The sequence below is a fragment of the Sarcophilus harrisii genome, chromosome 3 (assembly GCF_902635505.1).
Source record: "Sarcophilus harrisii chromosome 3, mSarHar1.11, whole genome shotgun sequence".
NCBI classification, from domain to species: domain Eukaryota; kingdom Metazoa; phylum Chordata; class Mammalia; order Dasyuromorphia; family Dasyuridae; genus Sarcophilus; species Sarcophilus harrisii.
In genome coordinates this window covers 392,644,025-392,662,579 of record NC_045428.1, presented here as the reverse complement: position 1 = coordinate 392,662,579, position 18,555 = coordinate 392,644,025, and the positions used below count along the sequence as shown (strand labels likewise).

The window sequence follows — 18,555 nt, the reverse complement described above, 5'->3', positions numbered from 1 at the left end:
AGCATTGAAGTATGAGGGAGATTAGGAAAAGCTTCAAAGAGAAGATGGTGCTTGATCTAAGTCTTTTTTTAAATGTTTTTTTTTCAGCTTTTCTGTATTTTTCTTTTTTATCTATAAAACTTTTTTCAAAACACATGTAAAATTTTCAATATTCACCCTTGCAGAATCTTGTGTTTCAATTTTTTGTTTCAATTTTTTTCTCCCTCTCTTCCTCCATTCACTCCCCTAGGCAAATAATCCAATATATGTTAAACATGTGCCACTCTTTTATACGTACTTCTACAATTATGCTGCACAAGAAAAATCAGATCAAAAAGGGAAAAAAATGAGAAAACAAAATGCAAAAAAATAACAACAAAAAGTGAAAATACAATGTTGTGATGCACCCTCAGTTCCAACCATCCTCTCTCTGGATGCAGATGGCTCTCTCCATCACAAGACCATTGGAACTGGCCTGAATCATCTCATTATTGAAAAGAGCCACCTCTTTGATCCAAGTCTTAAAGGAAATCAAAGCTATTAAGGGGTAAAGGTGGGAAAGAGTAAATTCCAGGCTTGAAGAGCAGTCAGTTCAAAGACACAAAGAAGGTGGAGCATTATGGGAGAAAACAGCAAAGCTAATATGTGGAAGAACATAATGGATAAGACTACAAAGGTAGGAAAGGGCCTGGTTATGAAGAAATTTAAATGGTAAAGAGAGGAGTTTATAATTCATTCTAGACAATTATTATTGTTTTTAGTGTTGTTCTACTCTTTGTGACCTCATTTAGGGTTTTCTTGGTAAAGATTTTTCTTGGTAAAAAAAAACTACTTCACTTGGTTAAGTGGTTTGCCATTTTCTCCTCCAGCTCATTTTACAGATGAGAAAACTGAGGCAAATAGGATTAACTGACTTGCCCAGAGTTACACAGCTAGTAATTGTCTGAGGTCAGATTTGAACTTGGGAAGAGGAGACTTCCTGACAGACCTGGCATTCTATCCACTGCACCATTTGGATATCTCTAGAGGTTCAGTTAGATGATCAGTTGTTTTGACTTTTCTTGATCCCATTTAGAGTTTTCTTGGCAAAGTTACTGGAATGGTTTGCCATATAGTTAGCCACTAAAGTTTTCTGAGTATATGTTCTTTAAACAATGGCTAAAATAATATTCCTAATGTATATGTATAATGATATCTTTCCCTTCTAAAATTTTCAGTTTCTTCATACTTATAGAATATAAATTCCTTAGTTTGGCATGTGAAGTTCATTGTAATCTGGCTCTAAATTCCATTCTAGCCTTCCAGACATTATCTTCTCCTTCAAAACACTCATATCCCAGATGAAATGGACCATCAGCTATTTTTTTCTTTTGTCCTACCCTCCCATGCTTCTGTTCATCTGTCTTTCCATCTCTTATAGAGAAGAATCCACTCTCTATATATCTATGTTGAAATCTGGCTTCTCTAGGCCCATTTCCTCCACAGAATAGGCTCGGTTCCTCCATAGCACTAGTGTCACCAAGTTTACATCCAAAGGCAGTGCTACTGTCAAATGAATTCTTATCTCAGTTGTTGCTGGGCTAGAATAGTCGATTACTTCTTGCTTCTCAGTGCATCAATGCTGTGCTTGTGACAAATTGTAACTCCAGAATGCTGGGATACCAAGGTTCTCCACCCCCATTCCTTTCCACAGGATCTTTGGAGTTCATGATGACATATCCCCTACTCTTTCAGCTGCCATGAAATAGAAAATAAATCACTGAGCTCTTCCAAGAGTTCTGAAAAACAGAGGAAGTGACTTCTGAAGTCAATCAAAAAAGGTCTCCTGTTTGCCTTTTGTTTAGTCACAAGTATAAAATGTCCACGTATGCTCCACATTTTCTGTAAAATATGTTAATCTCTCTCTGTCTCTATCTCAGTCTCTCTGTGTCTGTCTTTGTCTCTCTGTCTCTCTCTCTGTGGGTTTATGTCTATCTGTCTGTCTCCCTCTCTCTTCTGTCTGTCCTTCCCTCCCTCCCTTTTTTCCCCTCTTCTTCCTATCTTGTTCCTAGAAGCTCAGTGGCCATGTACAGGACTAGTATCACCCTTGATTGGCAACTTGTTCCATTCCTTACCTGGGCCAGCTAATAGGGCACAATGTATAGAGTATTGGGCCTGGAGTTAGAAAGATTGGAGTATAAATCAGGTCTCAGATATTTACTAGTTGTATGGTCCTAACCAAGTCACTTAACTCTGTTAGCCTCATTTGTAAAATAAGCTAGAGAAGAAAAGGCAAAAAACTTCAGGATCTCTGTGAAGAAAACTCCAAATGGGATAATAAAGAGTCACAACTGAATTGACAAATAGCAACAACAAAGATAGTTGTGTGGCCCCATTGTTCCCCAGAGCACATCCTATGAGTGCTGGACTTAGGAAGGGTATTCAATTACCTTAGCTGACAGCAACTCAGAACTCCAGAGCTTAAGTGATCCACCAGTCCCAGCTTTCCCAGCAGCAAGAATTATAAGTGTGTGCACCATTCCTGGCTGCCAAGACACTTGTATTTCATGTTATCTCAGCTCTCCAAGAAGCAAGCTTCCTGGCATTTGCACATGGGAAGATGCCATTAAAGAAACTCTGGGCAAGTGTCAGACCTTCATTACATCAAAAACAAAAGCAAAAAACTCCATCTCCTTATTTTTGTGAGCCTTATTTCCCCTTTGTTCACTGAGGAAAATAATTTATCTTGAGATGTTTTATATTTGAGGGTAAAGATGATGCTTCCCTTCCAAACTAGGGAATTTATTCTGAATTTAAAAACACTGAACCACCCCCACCCTTTAAAAAAACCACAACACATATATACAGTAGACATAAAATTGAAAATCTTTATCATGTACGAATTGCATTTTAAAAGGATATCATAAATTCTACATATTATTTTCAAAACTGTCCTGCTTATTTATTACCTTCTGAAATTCTTTTATTTCTCTTCTGTGCATCAAAACAAAATGCTATGAGATACTTTGTCCTTCTTTTCTTTTAAACTTTAACTCTAGTTCTTCTCTTTCTTCCTGAATATCATCCCCCCCAAAAAAAGATAAAAGCACAATTTTTTTTAACAGATAAGAATAAGCAAATAAAATACACATTTGACATTTCAAAAAAGATATGTTAAATTCTGGCCCTCGAATCTTTTATCCCATCTGTCAGAAGGAGGGTGACATGTTTCCTCATTGGTCCTTTGGAATCACGATGGGTCATTGCTCCATGAATGTTATTAAAGTTATTAAAGTTCTGAAGTTATTAAAGGCAGCTAGGGACCCTCCTAGCTTGAGATTTATGATTTAGGGATTCTACTCTCAGTGAAAGAGGAGTCTGTGTTATGGGCTGTTAAGTATAGGCTATAAGTAAAAGACATTGGAAGAGCTAGGAGTGACATGACTCCAAAGATTGGGGCTTGAAAGAAGAAAGGAAAATACATATTGAAAAAATGGGTAAAGTTGATGTGAGTACATCCTCATAGTCAAAAGAATAGATTATTAATTTTATTTATTTTTAGGATAGATTATTTCTTAATGGATTCCATGCTTTTGGCTCAAGGCAGAAACATTAATTTATAAAAATACAAATAAAGGATTTTATATACAAAATCCAAGATATTATATTCCACTTTATTTCAAGACATGGCTTCCTCAAATTCAGTCTGTTTATATTTTCTTAGATATATTAGGAAGCTTCGTTATGTGGTTACATATAAAAATAATTTATTTTCTTTTGGTACTTCCCTTGGAACGAATCTTCTTCTTACTGCTTAGGCATGACATTTGAACCTATGAGAAGATAGAGCTTTCAAAATCAGGATTAAACAGCTCCTCAGGGGACCTAGCCTAAATTTTTGAAAACATTTTATTTGCATTAGATTTGTCAGGCCCAGCAGGTAAAAGTCTTTGTCCATCTTTTGCCTTCGTAGTCTGCCCCACAGGAACCTAAGCCTATGAAGAATATAAATAGAAGTATCTAAATTCTAAATACTTCAATCTTTTAGAAGCAAAAAATAACTATCAATGCAAAAGGGAAATCCCAGTCACCTAGCAACCTGACAGTCATATTCTTCAGAAGGGAGTTCAAGGGTCACAAAATAGGTAGGTTGTTTTTTGCTTGTTTTTAATTTATTTTCTCTAAAATGTCTAGCTCTTTTTTCAAAATTCCATTTATCTAATGGTAGGAGAAGAGAGTTGGAGGAATGTAGTCGTTGGACGTGAAATAAGCTCTACATATGAAGTGTTAACATGTTCTTGGTGGTATACCTAAAAAATCCTAAAGATAACATTCATTGGAATTTATACTGTTTTACAGTTTACAAAGCACTTTAGGATATACACAGCAATCCTATCAGGTAGATAATCATATTATTATTTCCATTTTATATATGAACAAACCAGACTCAGAGTTTAAATGATCTCTTACAGTTACATATGAAATTAATGGCAGTGCTAGGACTTCAAACTGAGATCTTCTGGGTCCCAAGATCTTTCTGCTGTCTTAGGCTTGCCTTATTAATAATAATATAAAGCAAGTCTACATAGTTTTTCATATTCATTCTGTCCCTGTGTGATATTACTTCAATTAACACCTAATTTAGAAGTACTTGAGTTAGCACAGCACTTGGCAACAGTGGGCACTCAATAAGTGTTTGTTTATCATCATCAACACTTTGGTTTCTTTTCAAAAGACTGGCCATATGCTCTAACATAACACAAAAGTGTGATATCAACACAGTGGAAAAAACTAGGAGAAGTTAAATGATATTTTTAATACTTTTTGGGATGGGACCTATGATTTCCTTGGCACTGGGAGCTCCTGATGAGAAATCTCCCTCTACCAATGCAGATTGGTATCTGGTCTTCAACTTTAATGGAGTCTTAAGAAAGTTTTCTGGTGGCACTAAATGGTTGAGCAATTTGGCCAAGATATGTGTCAGAGGCAGAATTAGAATGTAGGTTTTTCCATAGTCCAAGATCAGTTGTCTATCCCTACTCAATATAGTTTCTTTTCATTACTAATTCATTACTAAATTCTAATTCATTAATAAATTGCATAATTTGATTTATTCAGATTGATTTATTCAGATGCTTTTGAATAAAATAGTAAACTATTAACTGAATCTTTCCAATGCCTATAAACTATTTTTGAGAGGCAACATGACCTATTAGAGAAGAAGGAGAGAGAGAAAGAGAGAGAGAGAGAGAGAGAGAGAGAGAGAGAGAGAGAGAGAGAGAATGAGAATGCCCATTGCCTAAACTCACCAAGGAAGTAGCAGAAACAGGATTCAAACTGTTTACAGTTACTAGTTCACTTCAGACCATGATACACAGATCTAAACCTTCTTGAGACAGGAAACATAAAAGTTCATTTCATTTAGTGCCATATTCTATGGTACAAAGGAAAAACCCACCAAGGTGGGGTGACTTGCACATATAGGGAGAGTTTTAACAGTTGTCATGCCTATCTTCAGCTTGTTCCTTCTTTTAGTCTTCCCCCTAAGTCTTATGGGAATTTAAATTGAATCACCTCAGCAGACTGCTGACCATTAACATGACTTATTTGCTGTTTCTTTTCTGGGTAAACCACTATGATCTCAAATTCTGTTCCATAGAACCTATTTGCTTGTCTCTGGTTAGCCTCTGAATAAAATACTGTTTTTAATAAATGATTCATCCTATTTGGTCATTACTGACCGCTTTAAACACACACACACACACACACACACACACACACACACACACACACACCCTTATCCTTAAATACAAGGATTTAAAACTTTAAGGGCTCAAAGAAAATGTCTGTGAAACATATTTTAAGAACATTTCTTTAGGAGATGGAATGAAAACTTCAGGATGATACAGTCAGAAGACAGCCAGATTTGGTTGGAAATATACATTGCCTTTCAGAGCAGACTCCTCAGGAGCTCATCATAATTAACCCTAAGAACCATCATGCAGGTGTGGCTTGAAGAACAGCACCCAATACCTATTTACTGCTAAAAGATTTTGGTAAGGGAGCAGTTCCCTCTCCCTTACCTCCCCCTATTCTCCTCCCCCCAAAAAAAGATGAAGGAAAAAAATGACACCAAAAAACAATAGTTGAAAAAAAAAAACAAAAGAAGGTGCACCATTTGTTTTTCTGCTATTTAACTGACATATTGCCCATGATAATTTCCCAGGAGGATGTCCTTAGAAATTCAAAAGTCATAGAATGAGAAAGCTGGAAGGAAGGTTGAAGACAATGTTGTCTAATCTCCTCATTTTTACAAACGACAAGTAATGACATTTATTGAATATTTTAAATTTTACTTAGTGATTTTATTTGATCCTCACAACAATCCTAATGGGTAGGTTCGATCATTAGCCTCATTTTTTAGATCAAGAAACTGAGTAACAGAGAGACTAAATGATAAATGTTTCGCATAGGCTCTGAGTTCAGGTCTTCCCGAATTTAATTCTAGTATTCTATCCACTATAGTGCTGTAGTAAAGAAAATGTTTAGTTAATTAGCCATATCTGACTCTTCATGACTTCATTTGGGGTTTTCCTGGTAAATATACTGGGGTAGTTTGCCATTTACTTCTCCAATTCATTTCTTATAGATGAGGAAACAGGGATACAGGATTAAGGGACTTGCCTACGGTCATATAGTAAGACTCTGAGGCTGCATTGGAACTCATGTCCTCCTGACTTCAAAGCAGATATGCTATCCACTGGGTCATTTAGCTACCCTAAATGAAGACTAGTCTGATTTTATAGTACAAAATTTACTCCTCTTCACACTCACAGCGGTATTATATTTATATGTACATAACTTTACTAGACTCTAGAAATTTTCAGAACAGGAGATATGTCTCATTTATCTTTTAATTTCCTACATTGCTTATCACTGAACATTGCACATAATAAACAAACATTAGTGAATGAACTGATAAAATGACTTGCACAGTCAGTATCACACAGTCACTTAGTGGAAGAGTTGAAACCAGAACTCAGGTTTTTTTTGGCTTCTAGTTTAGTGCTATTTCTTCAATACCCCAGCAATTCCTGAATTCCTAAATATGAGCAACACAGAAAGTCCAATGTCTATAGTGTTAGTTAGATAAACATTTTCCTATTAAATATTTGATTAATTTTTTGGTATCATAGATTCATTATTTATACATATGGATGAAAGTGGTATCCTATTTAATCCAAAAATAATTTCTTTTTGGATTTGGAATGTGTTATTGATTTCTTTTGCTTTCTCTCTCCTTTCTTTCTGTTTCTTCTCTATCTCTTTCTTTGCTGGAGGAAAACGGCTATGCATCAGTGATTGACTTTCTAGATTAAGTGTTGATTAGTTAATAGCAAAATGAATTTCAATTCTTTGAGCATACATCAAATGAAGACATGGTAAAATAAAAACAAATCATGATGGCTTGTATAAAGAAAAACAGAAAAAGGATTAACGACTTAATGAAGATAAGCCAGACAAAAGCTTATAGAGCTGGTTGTATATAGTATGATGACTTTTTAGTTTGTTTAGTAACTGGAACATAAGATGGAAAATACAACAAATCTCACTTTTAAATCCAATGAGTTAGCCCAAAATTCCTATTTTCAGGTCCCTTCCAAAAAGATAAGGGAACCTCTAGATGGAGGAAACTGTATCTGAGCAGGGCCATGGTGGGAGGAGATGAAAGCATTGTAAACTTTATGAGGCAGCTGGTTGACTCAGTAAATAATGCACTGAGGCTGGAGTTAAGAAAACTGGAGTTCCTGAGCAAGTCACATAACCTCTTTCTGCCTCAGTTTTCTCAACTGCAAAATAATTGCATTTTCTTCCACAGCATTGTTGTGAGAATCAAATGACTTAATATTTCAAAGACAGCTTCTCCTGGTCTTAGGAAGGCTCCCTGAAAATTATGATATATAAATCGATGCCTGAGATTTGACAGATCTAACCATATATTCTACTTCAAGTCTTCAATGAACCTAGTTTCTCTCTCCCCTACAAGTGTGAGGTCATTTAAAACACCCACTTCTCTCCTTCCCTGGAGGAGTACTAATCTAGGGATAGTGCAGGCATTTTTTGGTCATGGATGACCAATCAGTTTAGTCTCTGAAGAGCTCCTCTTTTCTCTCAACAAATGATAGTGATATGTTGTCCTTTGCAAAGATGCTGTTGCTAACCTGGGCCACCATCCATAAAGAGAAGTCTCTCAGAATTAAAATTTTAAATATCTAGTCACCTACCTTCATAAGGGAAATATCACAGTGGCACAAATTCTCTAGTAATAATCCTGAGGTACAAAAGGGCACCCCAGAATACTCTGCTTCCTTGCTTGAAGCTGTGGCTTCCTCTACTGCAATGTACCCCAGGCCACTGGGGAGAAAGTTAAACTCCTGTCTTCTCCTGTTTCTCAGCCTGGCTCCTTCTATGTACCCCATCTGGCACAATTTCATGTGTTGAACACAGGTCTGTATATTTACAGCGACACATAAGTATTAAATAATCATCATACCTGAGCACCCTGGGAAGAATTAAGGGAGGGTTGTCAGCTTTAATTTGGAATTTTCTTGTTCTTTGTCAGTTTGGTTCTCAGACTTAAAAGTCAAGAAAGAACAGAAACTGTCATTACTATCTGATGGCTTCCCAATGGCACAAAAGAAATTAGCCAGGGACTTCTCAAACTAGGTCCCTCTAGATGCTTCTATCTAGCAAACATTTCAGCAATCCTTGCAAAGAAAACACTGTCCTAACTCCTTGCTAATGTGGTGATGTCATCAACTCAGATTTTCATTCAAAGGTAAGGGTGATTGGCACATATACTATTAGGGGTGGGGAATGGGGTGGGAAGGAGGAGAAGGGAGAGGGAAAAACAAGGAGAAACAAGGCTGAATGGGCTAAAGGCAGATGACAAAGGACCATGGTGACTTTAGCTATGAACCAGTGCTGAGTGGGAAACAATGAGGTTAGTAGCATATATTCAAAATCTACTAATTCGCTGACACACCAAGTTCATCATCTATGGTAGAGAGGAAAGAGTGACAGACTTAAGTTAATGTATATTGAACCTGGGTTCAAATTTTGCTTTTGTTAAGCTGTGTGATGCTACATAAGTGACAATCTCTGAGCCTTGGTTTCTTTTTAGGTAAAATGGTAGTTACAAATAGGAACTGCACTCAGGGTTGTTTCAGAGATAAAATAACAGTGTATGATGAGCAAAAGCACAGCATAAATTTTAACTATCATTATTCATTTAATTTATTAATCATTTGGGAGTGGGGGATGGGATTAGAAATTAGTTTTAGCAGGTAGCTGTATGGGTGACAACAAGAATCTTGCTAACATAACCATACACCTTTGACTCTACAAATGAGGAACCCCTCAAAAATGCTGTGGTAGAAATCTGGAAATTATAGTTTTACCAACAAGTAAATGGATTTTAATGCTTTACTCATTCATGAGTAATCTGGAACTGTCAAGGTGACAATTCTCATCAACACCAAATTCACTTGGAGAAAAAGTGCCAAGCAATTATGGAAGGTAGGATGTTTCTAAGACAGACTGATTAAAAAAAAAAAAAAAAAAAAAGATGACACAATTTGAGCAATGAGGACATACCTTCTACAACTCCCTACCAGGAAATGTGTAGCACTTTACTATGATGTTAATTCATGGTGCTATTCATCAATACCAGTGCTAATCTCTCTCTCTCTCTCTCTCTCTCTCTCTCTCTCTCTCGCTCTCGCTCTTTCTCTCCTCTCTCTCTCTCTCTCTCCCATTCCCCATTATTTTATCACCACCACTTCCAACTTCAAAGTACACCGAATTACAGACAGAAATCCAATTTGGTGTTCATGAAACAGACACCACCAAAAATAAGAATAAAAAATTAAGTCAAAATTATCCTTTGGAGAATCATCCCCTGATATCTCAAGCTTGATACCAAACACATGTTTTCTGACTATCACAATTTCCCCTCCAAAATATCTCCATTGTTTTCTTCTTTGACAATTACAAATGATGATTTACTGAGGCAAAAAAGATTACTTTTCAATTCAATGGAATACAAAATATTCTGGCCAGACACAGGTGGAATTCCTAATAAGAATATATTTTTAAAGAGTTTTTAGAAGTTCTATCATGGACCTCAATGTCTTTGAAAGACAGAGCTAGAGGATTTATCTACATTTTAAATCAATGGAGAAATAGAGAAACACATCAATTGAGGCAGTTCACAAAATCTGGCCATTAGCTTTACATCTCCTGATTCTCAAATAAGGCTTCCAGTCCTGTGATCCTAAATATTAACTTTTATTTTTACTAAGGCAAAATGAAGGTCTAGCATACACATAAACAACCTAAATGAGGATATTCAAGTATTTGATGTCATAAATACAACATGATTAAGTGGTTTCCTATAACCAAGGCTCCTAGAAAGATCAGTCATTTGATCATTATTCTTCTTCTGGTGATCTATGTCTGTGATTCATGGAATAGCACCTCTTCAAAGAAAGTTGAGGGCAAAAAATAAAATGTTACATAGTAGCTGTGAGTAGGCAACCTTGTGTTATGAATGATGTCTTGTGTAGAAGAAGCAGAATCAAGTATGTCATCGAAATTCAAGATCAGGGAAAGGGTATCCCTTTCCCTGGACCAGAGATGGATATCCAAAGAGTTCCATTGTCATCCATGTAACATAAAGATATGTTCAGGGAACATTGGGTGGATCCTACCAGGCCAATGGCAGACTTAAGTAAAGATATAAATAAGAATCCCACCAAATAAGTGGGTTTTTTATGGGTTATAAGAAAATATCATCACTGGAAAGGAATAATCACATCACTATGATCATAGCTCCAAAGTATTAAAATCATCTCAAATGGGGCTGCAAAAATATTTTCACCATGATCAACAATTTAAAATAAATCTACTTCTCATAAATCAAGTATTTACATATATATTATAGGTTATAGTAAAACTCTTCTGTCAACAAGGGAATACTTTCAGCAAGGATAAAGTTAAGATGTTTTCTAGCCAAATATTTTCTCTGGGAAAAAAACAAATAAATAGAGAAAATATCTAAAAAGTAATTTCCCCAAACAACTAACATTAACACATAGCAAGTATAGTCATGACCACTATAATTAAATATTTTGAAGAAATTGGGCAACTGTCACCTTTCTCAGTCAAAAACCATTCTATTCTCAGATATTAATATGTAAGGCAGTTTTGAGACAACAATAAACTCTCCCCTTCTTTCCCCAACTAGAAGTCTTCAAGCTGGATGAATTTTAATTTTTTTTAATATATTTTAGTTTTTGAGTTTGCATATAATTGAGATTCTATAATCACACAACTAGTTAAGAATGAGAAAATGAAATTTGAGAAACTCCTACAATATACTTAGAACTAGAAGAAATCTTGGCGTTTTAATACAACTCTCTTTTAACAGATAAAACAAAAAAAAAATAGTTTACATAAGAGTGAAGATATTCCTAATTTCACAAATGGTATCAAGATTTACTGTATCCTGTACTATAAGCTATTCTAATTCATGTAATAAAATATCTCTTTCATTTTGATACTCATGAAAACATATAAAAGTGTAAAAATATAAATTGATAGAAATAAACAAATTTATATTGATTGAAATGATTAATCAGTATTTAGGAATACCCTCCCTTTCCCCTCTCCCCCCCAGGTCAACAAAATCACATTTTGATATAAATGTTAAACAGCAGAGAAGAAACATAGCTTAGTTAGTTGTAAGGCATGGATTCGCATAAGATTACTGGAAAGCCTGTCATCTACATTTAATATATTATAGGATAAAAATTGACAATTTTATCTCTACAGCTGTGCTGAGGCCATAGCTCTTAAGCTTTTTTTTTTTTTTTCATATAACCTATGGTTCTTCAAGACTTTGAATTATTTTATTACAATATCTCTCAGCTGACATTTTGGGAAGGCTGCAGCAATAGCAGTGTCCTTGGCATAGCAGACTGGAACCACCCAAATACTAGCTGTGATTTTAGCACAGGTTTCAGAAAACTTAAGGATGGGGCAGGGAGGGAGAAGGAGGAGAGTAGTTTTACTTTCTGCTGCTTCTCTATTGGCTTCTAGTGTTGAGACCTCTACCCTAGATTGAATTGGGAAAGTTTTACATATCAATCTATTCTTAGGGGAAAATTACCATATGTTCAACTCTGTATCAGGAACTAAGAATGCCATGACAGAAAATGAAACAGTTCCTTTGCCTCCTGGAAGCTTACTTCTATTGAGACAAGACAAATAAAACTTCCCAGATGATTTTACTATACTATAATCACTAACATTCAATAATTGGGAAAAAATGAGCAGAACAGAATATTATGAAGTTTTTGGACTGTGTTTTTAATAGGCAAAATGGACCATAAAAGATACGTACAGAGTTATTACATTCTATTGTTTTACAGCCCAGGTGGGGATGCTTCATTATGTGAATTATTAACAAGATAACATATTAAACTGAAAATGTGTTAAGTTTAATTGAAAGCTTCTTATCTAAACTACTTACAGAAGGATTTGGCAGTGCCAGTCATAGTATATTTAACTACTTTGTGTCTCTTTTATTGACAGTGGAATCTGATGGCTCCTCAAAAATCATTACAGTCTTATACTAAACGTATTTTACAAGAAGCAGTATGAATTTTCCTATGGGATTACCATCTATTATAACCTACCTGGGAATTCTAAAAAAATGTATTTTTAATGAGATTTATTTACACAACTATTGTTAGAAAGGAAAACAAAGGAAATATCTGCTTTGGGATTCAATTAATTTCCTCCATAATATTAAAAAAGGTTTTTCAATTATGATGAATTGTTTCCTGTGGATATATTTTTCCTGTGGATATGGGAGGGGTAAATCTATACTTTTTCCAATCTATTATATGAATAATATATATTACCTATGAAATATAACTAGGGAAATTCATCTTCTCATATTATCGAAGCTATGATCCTATCTGTTGAAACATGTTTGATTTAATCTGATCTCAGAAGCTGAGCAGGGTTAGCACTTGATTAAAAGAAACTACATAAAATAAGATTAAGATAACTGGTGCTGTTACAGGAATCCCAGACTGTCACTGTGTGACCACTAAATTTCAAAACAGGTTCTGATAGATTATTTATATTATGTATTTATTATTCATATTATATATTTTTATTTTTCTATTTTTGTTTATATTTTCCTCACAATGATGGCTTTTCTTCCCCACATTATCAAAAAAAATAATGATCTATATAATTTACTCATTTTCCAATCTATGGCAGCAATTATTTTGCCAGAATAATGCTTAAAACCCATAACTACATCTCTAAACTATATAAAGTAGAAGGAATGACAAATATTGTGGCAGAGAGAAGGCAGAGTTAGGAGAGTCAGTAAAGTAATTAGATCTTTCCTCAAAAAGCTCACCTGCTGAAGATGTTCCTGATCTTTCTCACACTTTCCAAGCCCAGTCATTGCCTTATCTTGCCCATTTCCATTCTTCCTGAAGATTCCCCTCTTCACAGGACTGAGAGGATTTATTAGATTATATCTCAGGTGAAGTATTTCACAAGGCATCAATTTCCATTGAAAACAGCAGAAAACAATATTAAAAAAGAGGAAATGATTACAAGATAGTTTTTAAAATGATGATTTTTTTTTGAGGGGAAAAAGGCCCCTCAGAAGGAAGGAAGGAAGAAACTGAAATTAGGGAGCCAGGTTTAGGGCTGCTTGTGAAATCCTCTCCACTGCCCCATTCTAGCCCCACCCCCAGCTTTTTTTTTCTCTTTTAAGTCGGCTTTCCTTCTTCCTTTCCACTTTAAGCATATAGGTGTATGCTAAATTGCATCTTTTGTTTAATAATCTTACTGTTATTAAACAATTGCTCAAGATGAGCTAATAAACATGTAAGCACTGCTGGCAATAACCCAAATAACCCTAGATAAGTATAATAATAATGATATGTTAAGTCCATTATTCTAGGTGTCCTAAAGAACCTAATATTATTAAATAGAAATCATGCTAATGAAGTTATAATCAATTCATCTTTGTTCAAAGCCACTAGAATACCTGCTCTTTTCTGGGATGCCAGGACAGAAAATGTTCCACACTCCTCATTTCGGATTGTCTCTATGGCTTTGTAAATCTAAGCCCCTACGTTTTGTGTCCAGGGTAGGGAAAATAATATCTTCACAAATGATATGAGCCAGCAAATGGCACACAGCCTAAGGTTGACTCAGTTACTAAAACAGATTGCTGTCACGTCCAGAGTCCATTGTGAACTGATGTTATCTGTGACCTGAGTTTTGAAATTAGCAGAAGAAACACATGGTTCAAAGTCACCTGGTAAGGAGAGATGGGGCTGAAACTATGCAGGGCTTTTTTCCAAGGGGCATTGTTTGTGTCCTTTTAAGTAGGAATACATCTTGTCCAGGCCAGGTTAGAAGCCCTGTGCTATGGATGATGTAAGTTTAGCCCTTATGGGCAGGTTAAGAAATGGATAATCTTGAGATTGCCTTTGAGTCCTATGAGACTATACTAAGTTAAATGATGAGCACTGAAGGATATAATGTTGATTTTTAAAAAGCTTCATCCTGTAACATCATTCATAAAATGGTTTTCCCCTTAAATTTTTAAATTAATTCTTAATTTTTATAAAATGAGTACTGAGGGAGGACCAAATGGAAATCTAATATTGAGATGGAGTAAATTAGAAATAATCAACAGAGAGTAAACTCTAAAATTAAGAGGGATTGGCAGAGCAGTCCTGTGGAAGATTAAGATTTTAGCTGGGATTTGAAGGAAGCTACAGAAATCCTCCCTCTACTTTCCAGCAATATGTTGTATGGCCATGCTATGTATGCAGATGGATTTTCATGGCTTTCCAAAGGTGGTGATGCTGCTGGATATTTTTTTTTAATCTCTCCCATTACAAAATTCCTTAGTTCTTCATTAAAATGGAGTTTGATGATAGAGGGGGATTTCACAGGCTTAAGATACACAAATGAAAGGAATCTCCAAGGTTTTTTAATCCATCCCCAAAAGTTTAAGTTTTTTGGCCAAAGTAACACAAAAGTAAGTGGGAAAGTCAAGATTTAAACTTTGATCCTCAAAATCTACCATACATGAAAGCTTCTTAAATTGTGGGTTGCAACTCCATATGGGATTGTATAACCGAATATGAGAGTCATGAAATTATGATTTGTTATTAGTAAATGTTTGATTTGTACATCTATATACCCACAATCATTTCTCAGCCAAAAAGGGATTGCAAGTAGAAAAAAAGTTTAAGAAACTTTGATACATACTTTCCTCTTCTATATGCTGCCTCTTATTTCCCAGCTTTTGAGTTTCCTTACTATGTTTTCCATTTCCTCCCTTTTGTTCTCTATTTTTGACCGTATCTGACTGACCAAAGAATTTCTTATTCCTCATTCTTGTATTGCTGTTCCTAATAAAAATTTCTCATCCAAGTGAGAACCTTGTGAATACCAATGTGACCATTTTTTTCCCTTTCCACATGTATTTCTAAATACTCTGAGGGTGAGCTACTCCCTAGGGCTACATCATTCATTCTTCATCCCACTATAAGTCAGAATGCTGCTATTATGTGGGAAATGTTACACGCAGGAAAACAAAATGTCCCCAAGTGGATTTTACTATTGCAGATTCTTCAGTGTTGTTTAATATAGGGAATTTTCCATATTTAATACTTGTTTATTGAACACTCACCATGTATATAGCCCTAGAGAAAATACAAAGAGGAATGAAATATAGTTCCTCCTTTCAGTAGCTTAGAATTGAATAAAGTGGCTAAAAGTTAGATAAAGAAAAGTGAGAAAGGACTGGTAGACTGGTAAGGGTTTAGCGATAGAAAACATTTATAGTACAGCATGGAGAATTGGGTACAGTGTGAAAGAAAACATTTTAAATGGGCTTTGAAGGACAAGTAGGATTAAAATGTGTAAAAAGTGGGTGATGGGGAAAAGAATAGATGATATAATGGAGGGCTGCAAGGAGAGTATTTCAAAAAGCTGGAATAGTATAAGCAGAGGAAGGAATCAAATTGTTTCCAGATGCATGTTGAAAACCTCCACTTATCTACTTTAACAACTCATCAACACCTTATACTCCAGTGACCCACAATGATCTCATTCACCCATTCAACAAATATTTATTTATTTTTTTAAATAACCTTTTATTTTTCCAAATACATGCAAAGATAGTTTTCAAGATTCACCTTTGCAAAGCTTTGTATTCCAAATTTTTCTCCCTTCCTCCCCCCAATCTCTCCTATAGACAGCAAGCAATCCAATATAGGTTAAACATGTGCAGTTCTTCTAAACATATTTGTATATTCATCAGCCTGCATAACAAAAATCAAATCAAAAGATGAAAGAAAAAATGAGAAACAAAACAAACAAATAACAACAAAAGGTGAAAATACTATGCTTTGATCCACATTCAGTCCCTATAGTTCTCTTTCTGGATGCAGATGGCTTTTTCCATCAGAAGTCTATTGGAATTGCCTTGAATCACCTCATTTCAACAAATATTTATTAAGAATTTTTGTGTACAGAGCCCTGTACTAGTTGCTGGAAGAGGAAAAAATTAAGACAGGCTCCCCTATGAGACTAAGCTAGAGGAAGGAAAAGGATAATTTGCAAACAAAATCAATCAAGGAGCTTTAATAAACTGTCTTCCCATGTTTCAGGTTACCTACTTTGTGCAGGAAATAAAAAGATAAATGAAAATAGTCATTCTCCTTAAGGAGCTAATAGTTCTGGTAGCCAGGTGGCAAGGAGCAACCCTGCAGGACTTAGGAAAAAGTGAATTCGAATTCCTACCTCATTACATCTAAGCTATGACATTGGGCAAGTCATAAACTCTCTCAAACTCAGTTTCATCATCTGTAAGGATGAGCTCAAAGCACATACTTGACAGGATCATTGTGAGAACAAAAAGAAATGGCGTATGTAAAATGCTTTGCAAACCTAAAATCATTACATGAATCCTAGCAAGAAAGTCAAGATGTACATGTGTATGTACAGGACTGATGTAAGGTGATTTATGGAGAGTACCAGCAGCAAGTTTTTATTCAAAAAGTTGTGCTTTTATATAACTATCAAGTCTGATGATTTAGAAAGTTATTGTTGTTGCTCAGTTGTTTTCATAGTGTTCCACTCTTAGTGAGCCCATTTGGGGTTTTCTGGGGAAAAATAATAAAATATCTTTCTCCCCCTCATATTACCAATGAGAAAACTGCATCAAATAGGAGTAAATTACAGTGTCTGTGAGCCTCAGTTTTTCATCTGTAATGTGAGGGGATTAGAGAAGATCATATCTAAGGTATTTTCTAGCTCAAAATCTAAGATGGGGAAAATATAATAAATGGGAAAAGATAATGAAATAATAAATTTTGAATAGGCTGAATTGGAGGTGCCATTTACCTGGATGACAAAGGTGAAATCACCTTGAAGCTCAGCAAAGAAGTTGAAGCTACAGACAGGTATTTGGAACATCCAGAATCTCAGAATCTGAATGGACCTCATAGACAACTTGACTGCAACCAGTCCCTGGTCAGTATTTCTTTCCATAACATTTCTCAAAAAGTGTTTATTCAGCCTCTGCTTGAAGATCTCCAGCGATGGAGAATTCATTAACTTACTTTCTAAGACAGACTACTCTACCTTTGAAAGAGAATTATACATTATTTTCTGGACATAATGCATCTTAGTTCAGTCTACCTTTTTGGCTGCCATTGTTGACTCATACTAAGCATTCAGTCACACCTTTCCCCTTCCTCATATTTTTCTTGAAAATTGTTGGAACCATCCATTCTTGTGAAGTTGAGGCTATAACTTTACATTTATCCCCAATACATTTATTTAATTTGATCTATTGCTCCATCTTAGCAAAATATTTTTGGATCTTCAATCTCTCATTTGATGATTTAACACTCACTTTACAAGAACAAAAAGAGAATGAAGAGTGGGGGAAACAGAAAAGAAACTGTTAAAAAGGATGGAGTAGGACAAGATTATATAATGCATCGGGACACAGACTGGTAGAAAAGAAAGGGTCCTTGTTCAAGGGTTACAGTCAGATAACCCGTGTTTCAGTCAAGTCCTTACCATTTAGTGCTTATGTGGCATATCACAATATGGGCATATCATAATTTCTATGAGCCATAATGGCGGAGGTAGATGTTTAACTATTCTCAAGAGATCACTTTGCTTTCTCTTGTACATACAATCTTTGAACCAAATTCTACGGATGCTCCTGTTTAAGCTGGATATTAGTATATCACATCTGATCTTTTTTTCCAGCTTCTATTTCCCTAAACACAAATAAATATTTTTCCCTTTGATTTTGCATTTGGACAGACTGTCAGTCAGTGATTCCTTCCAGCTCTGATATCCCATGGTTCTAAAACAGTCTTTATTGGAGCCAGCTGTGTTAATGATACTTTGTTGTCACATAAAGACTTAGCAACCACATTATTAGAAAGCATGAAAGTTGCC

The 18,555-nt window shown here is 35.3% G+C and overlaps 1 protein-coding gene across 3 annotated transcripts in view; it reads right to left on the bottom strand.

Annotated features, from left to right (window-relative positions):
• Nucleotides 1-18,555, bottom strand: part of ZNF385B (zinc finger protein 385B) — a 367,319-nt gene that overhangs the window by 156,981 nt on the left and 191,783 nt on the right. The window contains exon 1 of one of the 3 annotated variants that reach the window (XM_031960382.1): nucleotides 13,460-13,670. The exons of the other annotated variants lie outside the window; for them this stretch is intronic. The gene's annotated coding sequence lies outside the window, so the exon portion shown is untranslated. Of the gene's footprint in view, nucleotides 1-13,459; nucleotides 13,671-18,555 lie in introns of those variants that run through there. 3 annotated transcript variants of the gene reach the window in all.